Source organism: Schistocerca serialis, chromosome 1 (genome assembly GCF_023864345.2).
Source record: "Schistocerca serialis cubense isolate TAMUIC-IGC-003099 chromosome 1, iqSchSeri2.2, whole genome shotgun sequence".
NCBI classification, from domain to species: Eukaryota; Metazoa; Arthropoda; class Insecta; order Orthoptera; family Acrididae; genus Schistocerca; species Schistocerca serialis.
This window is the reverse complement of record NC_064638.1, coordinates 560,344,902-560,357,190: the sequence shown is the minus strand read 5'-3', so window position 1 is coordinate 560,357,190 and position 12,289 is coordinate 560,344,902.

The following is a 12,289-nucleotide window of genomic DNA, read 5'->3' as shown; positions in this document are numbered from 1 at the left end:
GATGATCATTTTATAGGACTGATGCGAGCATAGCTTAATTTTCGATCCGCAATTGGATGTGAACAGTGGGCGCTATACCGCTCCGGAAAGCTTTATGGTGAATGTTTCACAGCGAATCTATGATTTTTTTTTCCTTTGGTGTAGAAGGTAGTATTTTATCATCTTACAATTTCTCACCATAGCGAGTGGGATTGAAAACTTGCAGGGCGGATGTATGTCAGGTATTGGAAATATATTTCCAGCATTTGAGTATTAATGAGTAATTAGTAATGAGTAATTAATATATCAGAAACCAAACCGATTTAACACTATAGCATGTTTAAGCCCAGAACTGTGTAGCCTAAGAATGTGTGTTTATATTCTACGGTCATTTTCCTCTTTCCAGTACCTTCTTTGTGTATTATCGAAACACTACAGCAAAACCACAGAACTGATATCACAAGTGATTTATATTAAATGTTTCAAACTCCTTTTGTCTGGAGCTCCATCACACATAATCCAAACGTTTCTTCTTGTTGTTAACTATCTGTTATATCACGAGGAAGAGGGGGAAATTAGTGTTTAACATCCCGTCGACAATGAGGTCATTAGAGACCGAGCATGGGCTCAGATTAGGGAAGGATGAAGAAGGAAATTGCCAGTGTCCTTTCAAATGAACCATCCTGGCATTTGCCTGAAGCGATTTAAGGTAATCACAGAAAAATTAAATCAGGGTAGCTGGACCTGTGTTTGAACCATCATCCTCCCGAATGCGAGTATAGTATGCTAACCACCGTGCCACCTCACTCGGTCAGTTTCACCACCACAGCATTCTCAAATGTATCAGGCCCGTATCTACTATATACAAATAAGGAGTGCTAACCTCCTCAGGATGCATGCATATAGAGAGTGGTCGTGTGTATAATTGTATGGGTGCTCTGAATAAGATGAGTACGGAACAATCTTTACAGAACGATAATTACAGTAATGGAATGAGAGTACCAGTCTATATCACTGGCATCGGTTGGTTGTGCATATTTGGAAAGCAAGTGTACTGATTATGTGGAACTCAGCTGTTCTGTTCCTTCACAGGTCGTCGAATCTAGCGGGTATAGTGCTCTCCTACTTCAGGTTAGTTCCAAATTAAATCAGAGGAATGGTTGGTTAAGGAAATAGGATCAGGTACAAGATGCATAGAGGGGCTATCTGGAGTTTTGCTCAGCATCTTTAGTGAATAGGTTCAATGCAGGGCAGCTTGTTCTTAAATAGAGGGTAGAGTGCTAAAATGGACATGATTCGTTTGTTGTGGTGGTAATCATCAATGGTGTTGGTGTGATCTAATCTCCGACTTTATCCTATGAATGGGAGAATAATTTGTGACTCCCCTCCACAAAGGGAGGGACAGATGGCAAATCTTAATAAAAAAAATTCCGAATTTATAAAGTATTTCGGCTAAGGAATGTAGTTTTTGCGCCTCCTCTCTGCTGATGGCTGTTTCCTGCACTAAGATTCAGTAGTTGTTTCATGTGGTTTGATATATGTCCATATGTATATAGCACCTACAAAATAGCGGAGAATGTAGTTATGCAATGATAAATTAATTGAGAACCGTGCTTCAGTGTCACTGACTGATAGTATCATAAGATTGAAGCTGTGACACGGTTTGTTGATGTGGCTTGGGACTTGAGTAATTGGTAAAAATGTATTGATATTATAGAAAACCTGATAAAATTACGAAAATTGATGTAAAATAAGTAAATGGGAGGAAAATACGACAAAAATGAATGAGAGTACTTACATGCCAATCTTGGTGTACGAAATTCATTCCATTCCTCCACTAGTGGGATCGACAACTGATGGTGCATACTATTCGTTCTCTATGAATTTAAGTCCTGTAGAAAGCGCCTTGATCTACATGCAGCTATGCTTTGTAATAAAAATGAAAGACACAGTATCCACAGATATGGAAGTCAGGATGACCACCACCTAGGCCACCAAAACAGTGATCATTTACCTGGGTGCAATATGCACCAATAGTATGAGGAATCAATGCTCTTGGTGTCTTCAAAAACAGAACAGTGAGACACCTCTTGCCTCATCAATATGGAGGAGGAGATTAAATGTAGAGGTCATTATCTTCGTACAGCTGTTTGGAAACACTCCACAATGCTGCAGATTATTCCAGTTTCGATATGTTACGATGTCTTCCGCATTTTTGTCGATAAGAAACATCACCTCTGTTTTGTATTTCAATCATCCTGTATGTTGTGGGTGCAGCTTACCTTACACCATGCGATGTCCAGCTTTCTGTGAGAGCCAGTGGACTGAAACATGTTAATGTCAGCTTAGCATCTGACACAGACCTCAATGTCACGGTGGTGTATAAAGCTGTAGTCATACACTGCTTCGATGTGTTACATAAAAAATACCCTTTACTGTGATTGATAGTCTGTGGGATATGGTCTTCCTGTAAACAGGCAACATAGCTTTACACAGGTCTGTAGAAGCGAGTTCGATCACTGGCCACATGCTCCAATGGACCAATGTGTGAAAGCTTATGAGACTTAACGGCTAAGGTCATCAGTCCCTAAGCATACACACAACATAACCTAAATTATCCTAAGGACAAATACCCACACCCATGCCCGAGGGGCAACTCGAACCTCCGCGGGGACCAGCCGCACAGTCCATGACTGCAGCGTCCAATCGACCAATACATGTTTGTTTAATGGGACAACCATATATACTCATGTCAACATGCACACAGTGTTTGTTTTCGATATATCAGAAGAGATAGATGTGGTAAAATCTTATAGAGCTCTCTACCAGGTGACATTAGCTAAGTTTTTATAGTTTTACTCTGTTGGATGTTACAAAAATAACGAGGGGGTGAGACACCCTTACACTGTCATATTTATAACGTAGTAATCATAGGCATACGAGAATTGAGATTAGAACATGTACTGGGTGATATTCATAGACAATCATGCGACATCAATGAATTGTAGGTATTATGTTTCTGAATTCCTTTGTGCTGTCCACATTTGCTCTGCATGGTTGTGAATTTCTTCCTGTATGTTAGTGTGCTACTTTTCTTCCGTGATAGCTCTCTAACTAGTCAGTGACTGGTGGAGGACTAACTTATAACTGATGGAACAGTGCTTTCGGAATGTGATGGGATTTCGGGATAATTAGAAGGGGTCTGTGACTTGGCAGGGGACATTTCTTACTTGTCAAAATCAGGTGAATTCAAATCTTTTCTATAAATAAAACGCAATGTCCTGATTGACGGATTCATTATTACACAGCCCAAATTTGCCAATGATAGAAACCCTAAGGGGTTGAAATAGGGGATGAGGCGTCTTTTTGAAAAATGTTGCTATTAAGGCGATTTTGAAGCTAGACCTACGAAAACTGGTGTTTGGTTTCTCGGTGAGAAATGAACAAACATGTATTTCAGCATTTGTGAAAATGGAAGCCTATTAGAGTGAAATATTGGGTGAAAGCTTTTTTGAAAATATACGTTTATTAACAGGCACTTAAATGTGATTTGCAGAGTATCCATGTAGAGGTAGATGTAGATGTAGAAAACTGCATCTATGAGCATTGATATTTGACTTCTCAGTTACAAATGAAAAAAAATATGTGTTTCAGTGTTTTTGGAAATTGAAACCTTAAGGGGGTGCAATAGATGATGAAAATTTTTTAGAAAATATTGCGTTACACTAAAAACAATTTAAAGCTAAATATATGAAAATTGATAATTTACCTTTTGATTAGATATAAAGTAATATCTGTGGGGGGATGAAAGTTGCTATGGAAGTATCTCCACAAGTACGCAAAAAGGCGCGATTAACAAAAACTTTGGACTTAAGCTACCAGAATCCCTTTTTGGCAAAAAGTGCATTTGGAAGATACCATGCATATATGGCCATAATTAGTGTGAAAAGTTTAGAAGGCGTTGCAATTTATGAACAACTTAAAAATTCGATTAAATTAAAACAAAAAAATCTCTGCAGGCCATGCAATCAATGTGAGCGAAGCAGTAGGTACTAAGCTAGTGCTACAATGAAGACTGGAGGATTCGTAAGAACATGGCAGGTAAACGATACTCTGACGAAAGGGGAGTTGAGAGGTGAGCTCCATACTGTTTCTTCTAAGTATTGTGGAGAAACATATTACAGCCTTTCACAATCGTCTCGCGAAGTGACTGCGTTGGGACTAGGAGCTAACAGAAACGTTTCTATAGAGAGACAATGAAAAACGGAAGTTCCATTTTTTATTTTCTTGAAAAATAAGAGACAACATTCTTTCGTTAGCTTTTTGAGCCTATAAATGAACGAACTGACATCTTAATAGATACAGTAAGTATACATCTACATCTATAGCATAGTTTGCAAGACATCATTTGGTGCGGCACAGAGGGTACCCTGTACCATCACCAGTCATTTCATTTCCTATTCCACTCACATATAGAGCGAGGGAGAAAAGGACTGTCTATATGCTTCTGTATGAAAGCTAATTTCTCCCATCTTATCTTTGTCATGGTTAGGAGAAATTTATGTTGGCGGCAGGAGAATCCTCGTGCAATCACCTTCAAATGTCGGTTCTCAGTAATGTTTCTCGAAAAGAATATCACATTACCTCCAGTGATTCCCATCTGAATTCTTGAAGCATCCATACACTATAGAACTAAGTGTCCAAGCTGCACCTGCTAGTTACACAGTGTGCTGCAGCCAGTGGCAGGGGCTGTCACAGTTTTGGGCCACCAGAAGCTGCAGCTTTGCCTGTGATGACAGGTTAGTTCAAAAGAATGCTCCAACCTGTGTGCTGTTGTTCAGAGCTAAGGGGACATGTCCTGGTGGTGGCACGCTGTGTGTGGCTAAAGTAACCAGTATGCTACTTAAGTGACGACATAAGTGGAAATATGTTATGTGAGAAGACTCAATATGGCGAGTGTTTGCAATGGACGATTATTCCCGCCATGTAAACTGGTCGGTTGACTGCTTGGCGGTCATGGTGACAATCTCTTCAGCCTCCATGCATCTGGTGCAGCTGGAGATGTGTGCGCTACTGCCAATGTGGCCGATGCGTGTGTGGGCCTCTCTTGTGTCCAGTGCAGCCATGTTATCCAGCAGTCGCCTGATGTGTGCGCTTTGCGATCATGAGTGTGCGTGATTGGAAGGGTTTTTCATCAGATGTAGTGGTGGAGGAGGGTGCTTGTGTTCTCAAACATGAGTGCATACAAGACCTCTGATATATTTGTGGCGAAAATTTAATTACTTGATTTGCTAAATGTTTTTGTATGATTCTCAGGCGTTGACAATATGTTTTATTTCAAAGAAGAATCATTGTAAGGTGGGGGTGAGTATTTTACGTGATCTATTTAGTTCTTGGAAAACTGTTAAATAATGAATTTGATATGGTACTGCAAAAGGACCATGTTCCGCCATTTTTGGTACTGTAGTTCCACAGCTCTCCGTTTCCCCCCAGCTTTAGGCAATAGGAACACAATATTCTGAGGAGGGACGCAAACCTCTGTCTGCATGTTTAGACTTATTGGGTCATGCATGTGTTCTCACAAACAGGAAGTAATCATTTGAGAGTGACAGAGACAGTTAGTGTGTCTGGAATTTATTGATCAAAGGTGGGGGAGGGGTAATTAGTTGATTAATTTAATTAGTTAGTCAACTAATTTGATATCACAGTGTGCTCATATTGGTGAGGGGAAGTGGTTGGGGATTTCCCAGTGGGATGAAGGAGGAAATGGCTTGGAGAGTTTCCCAGTAGGACAGATTATCCCCAGGGAGTCATAAATCAATCTCAGGGGGTCATAAATCAGTTAACAGAGCAAAAAGTTAGGGGGATTATATCATTAGTTTAATACTTCGGTAAGCACATTTTTTCTAGCAACTCAGAGAAGATAATTATTTTGCTATCCTATTTGAAATGTTATCAACAGACTAATTTATTTTTTGATAATTTTATTTTCTGATTTAGGACTGAAAGCTATAGTGGTACATATATCACCATGGCACCTTTGTGAGATATTAAAACTATGGTGGTAAATGGATATCCCACTTCCATTTTGGGCAATGTTATGGTCGCCAATACATGTAAAAAATAATGAACAGTGGTTTTTACTTTTATTTTATGTTTTTTTAATTTATTTAGAAATATTAATTATTAATATTGCAGTTTACTTAACACATTGTGAAAACAATACTTAAAACTTTATGACGCATTAAAGGTATGAGCTGATACAGGTCACAATCATGTATATTGCAGAAATGAAGCAATGTGTTCTGACAACAGCAGTGATCGAACGACAAACAGAAACTGATTGTCGTAGCAATTTTCATACACCTGGCGCAACGTACTATCACAAGATGTCAGGCATAGACAGAGGTAGTAAAATGTATTCCCAAAAGCTTTCGGGTACCTCTAAGCTGATGGTCAGTACACTTCCCAAGCATCAAAAATGACACATTAATTTTGTTATAAGTATACTTCTCAAGTCCCTTCCAGAAATTACTTTGGTTCAAATGGCTCTGAGCACTATGGGACTTAACATCTATGGTCATCAGTCCCCTAGAACTTAGAACTACTTAAACGTAACGAACCTAAGGACATCACACAACACCCAGTCATCACGAGGCAGAGAAAAAATTACTTTGGTGGTTACCATACTTCGCAGTAATCATTAAACACCTTTGTTTGGTGGGACACGTACTCCTCATACCCCTGGTGGCTATATTTCACAACAAAAGAGACTACAGCCAGTGCAGCAGGCTGCCGCTAGATGCCAGGAGCGTATGGAAGTGGAAACACATATTCCCTTAAACGCTGTAAAGAAATACGTTTAGTGGGAAGTATATGCCCCACGGCCTGCGAAAAGGTTAATTATCTAGTATATCAATTTCATATAAAAATGCACTAGAACCACCTTTGTCCCAGTACTGTTGTAACTGTGATATAGTCTTTACCTGTAGCTATGGGAGCGACATTACAAACCACCTGACTAAAAGATGCAGCACCGGCTGAAGGTGGGCAGTTATGTCGGCAGTCTTGTAGGGTGTTGAGTTAGTGATGTCAGAGATGCTGATTTTCAGTGTTATTAAATAATACATTGGCAACACAGAATATGTCGGGAGCAAGGTGTCTTCGTTCTGCACAAAACAATAATAAACACTAGCAAAAGTTTTTATTCATAATATATAAAGTCATGTGAAACAAAAAATTGATAATGGAGCTGCAATCCTGGACGAACAATGAACAAAAGTTAAGTATATCCACGACTGTTGTGTATTTGAGTTCCTGCCGATGGGGGCTCGCTTTTTGAACTAAACAATGTGATATACGATGGCGTGCTGAAAAATAGTGTCTGCGAATATTTTAATACTCTTAAAGGGTTTTAAATAGAAAACGCATTGACGTTCTACATCTTTTCTTCTTATCTACGTATTTATTTCTCAACATAGTCACTCTGGCGACGAACACATTCCTCCTAACAAGAGACCAGTTTTTTGATGCTATCACTGTCGAATGTCTGACCTTGATGACGGGGTCACAACCTTACCTCTGCCTGCACCGCTTCATGACTATCAAAGTGAAGTCCTCGAAGATGTTCTTTAAGTTTCTGTAACAGGTGAAAGTTGGATGGGGGCAAGTCGGACCGTATGCAGGATGATCGATGACAGTGAACCGAAGGCGTCGAATTCTTGCAGATACCGCAGCGCTCGCGTGTAGTCTGGCATTGTCATGCTGAAAGAGAGGGTGGCCCTTGTGGGAACAAACCCTGCGAATTCGAAACTCGATTATATCACGCTATTTCTCAAGCACAGACATAGTAACGCTACGAACTGGCACGTTACACTCAACAATTCCGAGCCCTCTAGTGGCAGAGAAAATGGTTAAAATGGCTCTGAGCACTATGGGACTTAACTTCTGAGGTCATCAGTCCCCTAGAACGTAGAACTACTTAAACCTAACTAACCTAAGGACATCACACACATCCATGCCCGTGGCGGGATTCGAACCCGTGACTAGCGGCAGGGAGCTGTGGATGTATACAGAGAGGAAGAATAAAGATGTACAATGTTGATAAGATTTATTTTATTTAAAAAACTTGTAGAGTTTTCACATTAAAATTCGGGGGCATTACTTTTCAGCACGCCCTCGTAGGTTGGCCTCATTATGTGTAAGTTTATATTTCCATTTACAGACAGCAGATACTCTTGTGAAATCAGATGAATAGTTTTGAAACACCTTGTATATTATTTTTATACACTAATTTTCCTTCAGGCATTATTTCTAGGGATGTGGTCTGGTCTTGCACACTACAGCTTTCCATGTACTGTACTTTGAGTTCAGCGACAGACTGTGTAGTAAGCCCCCCCCCCCCCCCCCACCTACCTTTACCAGTTACTTATGTTCCTGGAAAGTGATGAATGTACTTTATGACCTGAAAACTTAACAAAGAGGGGAAAGTTGTTTACAAGTAACACAGCAGAATATCGAACACGTACCTGAAACTGTTAACTACATCAAACACCACCTCAAAATGGTATAGATCGCATCTTATAAGTCCGATTCGTGCACGAATAACTGTCTTTGTCCTCTGTTACGTACTTTGCCTAATAAATATTTAGTCCGTGTGGTGAATGGGATGGTCGGCAATCAAGTCGTTTCAACGTCAACTTGCCTTGCTTGTCTAAAATTGTTTATAAGATAATCGAGTCCAAGCAACAGTGAGAAGCATACCATCCCATGAAGGTGCATGAAGATTCTGACGTGGAATCAGTTATACGTACGTGGCTCAAATTGGTACCTACACGAAAAACGTGTGAGTGAAACCCAAATGCAATGGATAAATAGTATAATGTAGCAGTAGATTAGTTATACAATCTAGCCACGGTGGTAATGAATAAACGTCGATTAAGAATAGCTAACGGTGCTTTTGAATAACATCTCAGGTTCACAAAAGAAATAATATGATAGATGCCGTGAAAACTTGATCGTGAGCGGAAACAACTACTTGAAAGTCACTTGAGTTGTCAGATGCCTAAAATGAGACGAATTCAGATCATTCTGAAACAATTAAGGTGTGAATAAAGAGCTGATATTCTGCATGCGAAATATGTACAGAACAACACTCGAAATCGGTACGACGTTCCCTAACGTGACTTCTGTCATAGTCCGTAAACGTATGAAGGCAGCTACAATGTTTGCGGATGGCTATGAACCCTTCAAAACACCGGTGTCTGCTTGTCGACTGCGATCCTGTTCACATTAGACAGCGCGCTGTCCAGGATGACGAATAAACAAAAAATGTTGCATCTTTGTCCCGCTAAGAGTGGCGGAATAAAACCGAATTCTACTACCTAGCGTACCCAAATGTCGAAGCCGTCAAAGATTTCGACTCACGGCGAGAGAGGCTCATACTTTCTCAGTCTGGGAAAGATATCTCGTTCTAGCAGAAAGAGGCGGCGGGTGACTGAACCTCTATGATGAGACAAGTGAGTTACAAAGAGAGTGGAGCAATTTTGCGATGCGTGAAAGGCCCTCGTTCCAAACCAGTTGTCTTTCGGTGCAAAACAGAATATAGCGTATGGATCTTTGGTGCTGCAGTTTCGTGGAAATGTAAAAGTTAGCAGAAGATAGGGATACCTGGTGGGAAACATGAAAGCAATTGAAAGACTGATGATTTAAAAACAAAATAGCGACTCCCAAGAACTCTTTGTGCAGCTATAAGGATAGAAAGCTTGGTGGGCAAGCAAGGTGTAAGTGGCTCCTTCGGGGCGATTAAAAGCTCAGCGACCTGGAAACCTCGGCGTTATCGCCGGCTAGCACTGTGGAGCGTAATTGCAGCAAAGAGCCTGGGCTATTCCGCGGGCTGTCATCTAGAGATATCGAGACAGCCGGGCGCACGGCACGAAAGCAGCGGGCGCCATATCCCACGCCACATCTGGCCATCTGATACGCGGCGACGCTGACCCGGCCGTGACCCGCCGCGTCGTCACCCGACCCCCAGCCCGAATACCGCCACTGTGACGCGGCGCTGGGAAGCACTTGTACGAGAACACTCACCGCTTAATACGAGGGCTGTCTGGAGAGTAGACTCATAGACTCCGTTACACTACGAATGCAGCAGTACAGGGCGAGGCAGTCAAACGAGAAACGAGAAGATGCAGGGACTGGCTGGCTGCCGTCGTGGAAGGGCTATGGGCGTATAGAAAGGTGGAAGTTTTAAGCTACATTTTCCTAGTTGCGGGAATTTCCCACAACAGGTTGCGTAAAACGCATACGAGGCCGCGCTTCCGATCTGCACAATGCAAACATATCAGGTCATTCTCCTAGGGTGCGCACAACACAGTGCCTTGGGGGATCAATCTGCGGGAAACGCTTGCGTGCGTCTGGGTGAGTAACAAGTTACTACTAGAACTCGATAAAGGAAGCGCGAGAAAAAAAAAAATGGCTCTGAGCACTATGGGACTTAACATATGAGGTCATCAGTCCCCTAGAACTTAGAACTACTTAAACCTAACTAACCTAAGGACATCACACACATCCATGCCCGAGGCAGGATTCGAATCTGCGACCGGAGCGGTCGCGCGGTTCCACACTGAAGCGCCTAGAACCGCTCGGTCACACCGGCCGGTGGAAGCGCGAGGACAGACAGACTTTTTCGAAACTGTTTCATCCACAAGGTACTGGGACCTAAAACTGAGCTCGAAACTGAATTGTTCTTCAAATGGCACCAACTTAGACCAATGCCAAAACACAAATTTTCAACATTGTGACGGACTTGGAAACCATAAAGGGACATATCCAGGATATGCCAATAACGCGACGTTTCGATACTAAAACTGCAGCATCACATTGTAGTATTGCCTTTCTGCTTTTATCACAAGTGCTGACAGTCAGCAGAGCCCTACATATTACGATGATAATGTCACAGCTGGAGACCTCCCCACGTGCAATAAATGAAACATGCTATGTGTATTATGCCAGACAGTACTATTTTCTTTCTTTCTGCTGCAATATATTTCTTTCAAACTACAGAATCAATATTTTTGTCCCATTTCCTGTCTTCAGAAACAGTAAAAACTACATGCACACATATTTCAATTAGTGTGGAAGGAAAGCAATCCAGTACGATTCAATGAGGTCACCACTTTCGTTGTACATAGCAGAAGATCGGCAAATCGACACTTAATCTAATGGAACAATAGCCCAGTAGCACATATAACAATCGATAAGTCGTTTCGCCAAACAACCTACGTTAACGTTACTTACTAATGAGTAACTTACCTTAATGTACCTATCTGCGAGTTAAGCGGCGAAGTTTTCTACTGTTGTAATTGGTTTTGTGTCTCGGTTGCAGAAATCAGTACCCAATTTGTGTCCAACTGGTGAAAGAAGATAACGAAACTGGTTGGGTGTGAATCTGAAAAATGTCTTAAACTTTACTGCATCGTCAAGCAAATGTTTTGTTACTAAAATGTTACACACTGTTTTTCTTCTTCACGATGTGAGACAAAGAACTTTCATCTGGCTTCTTTCCGCTTCCTGACTACTCTTCCGAATACACTACCGGCCGTTAAAATTGCTACATCAAGAAGAAATGCAGACGATAAACGGCTATTCATTGGACAAATATACTATACTAGAACTGACATGTGATTACATTTTCACGGATATTGGGTACATAGATCCTGAGAAATCAGTCCCCAGAACAACCACCTCTGGCCGTAATAACGGCCTTGATACACCTGGGCATTGAGTCAAACAGAGCTTGGACGGCGTCTACAGGTACAGCTGCCCATGCAGCTTCAACACAATACCACAGTTTATCAAGAGTAGTGACTGCCGTATTGTGACGAGCCAGTTGCTCGGCCACCATTTTCAATTGGTGAGATATCTTGAGAATGTGCTGCCCAGGGCAGCAGTCGAACATTTTCTGTATCCAGAAAGGCCCGTACAGGACCTGCAACATGCGGTCGTGCATTATCCTGTTGAAATGTAGGATTTCGCAGGGACTGAATGAAGGGTAGAGCCACGGGTCGTAACACATCTGAAATGTAACGTCCACTGTTCAAAGTGCCGCCAATGCGAACAAGAGGTGACCGAAACGTGTAACCAATGGCACCTCATACCATCACAGCGGGTGATACGCCAGTATGGCAATGACGAATACACCGTTCCAATGTGCTTTCACCGCGATGTCGCCAAATACGGATGCGACCATCATGATGCTGTAAACAAAATCTGGATTCATTCGAAAAAATGATGTTTTGCCATTCGTGCA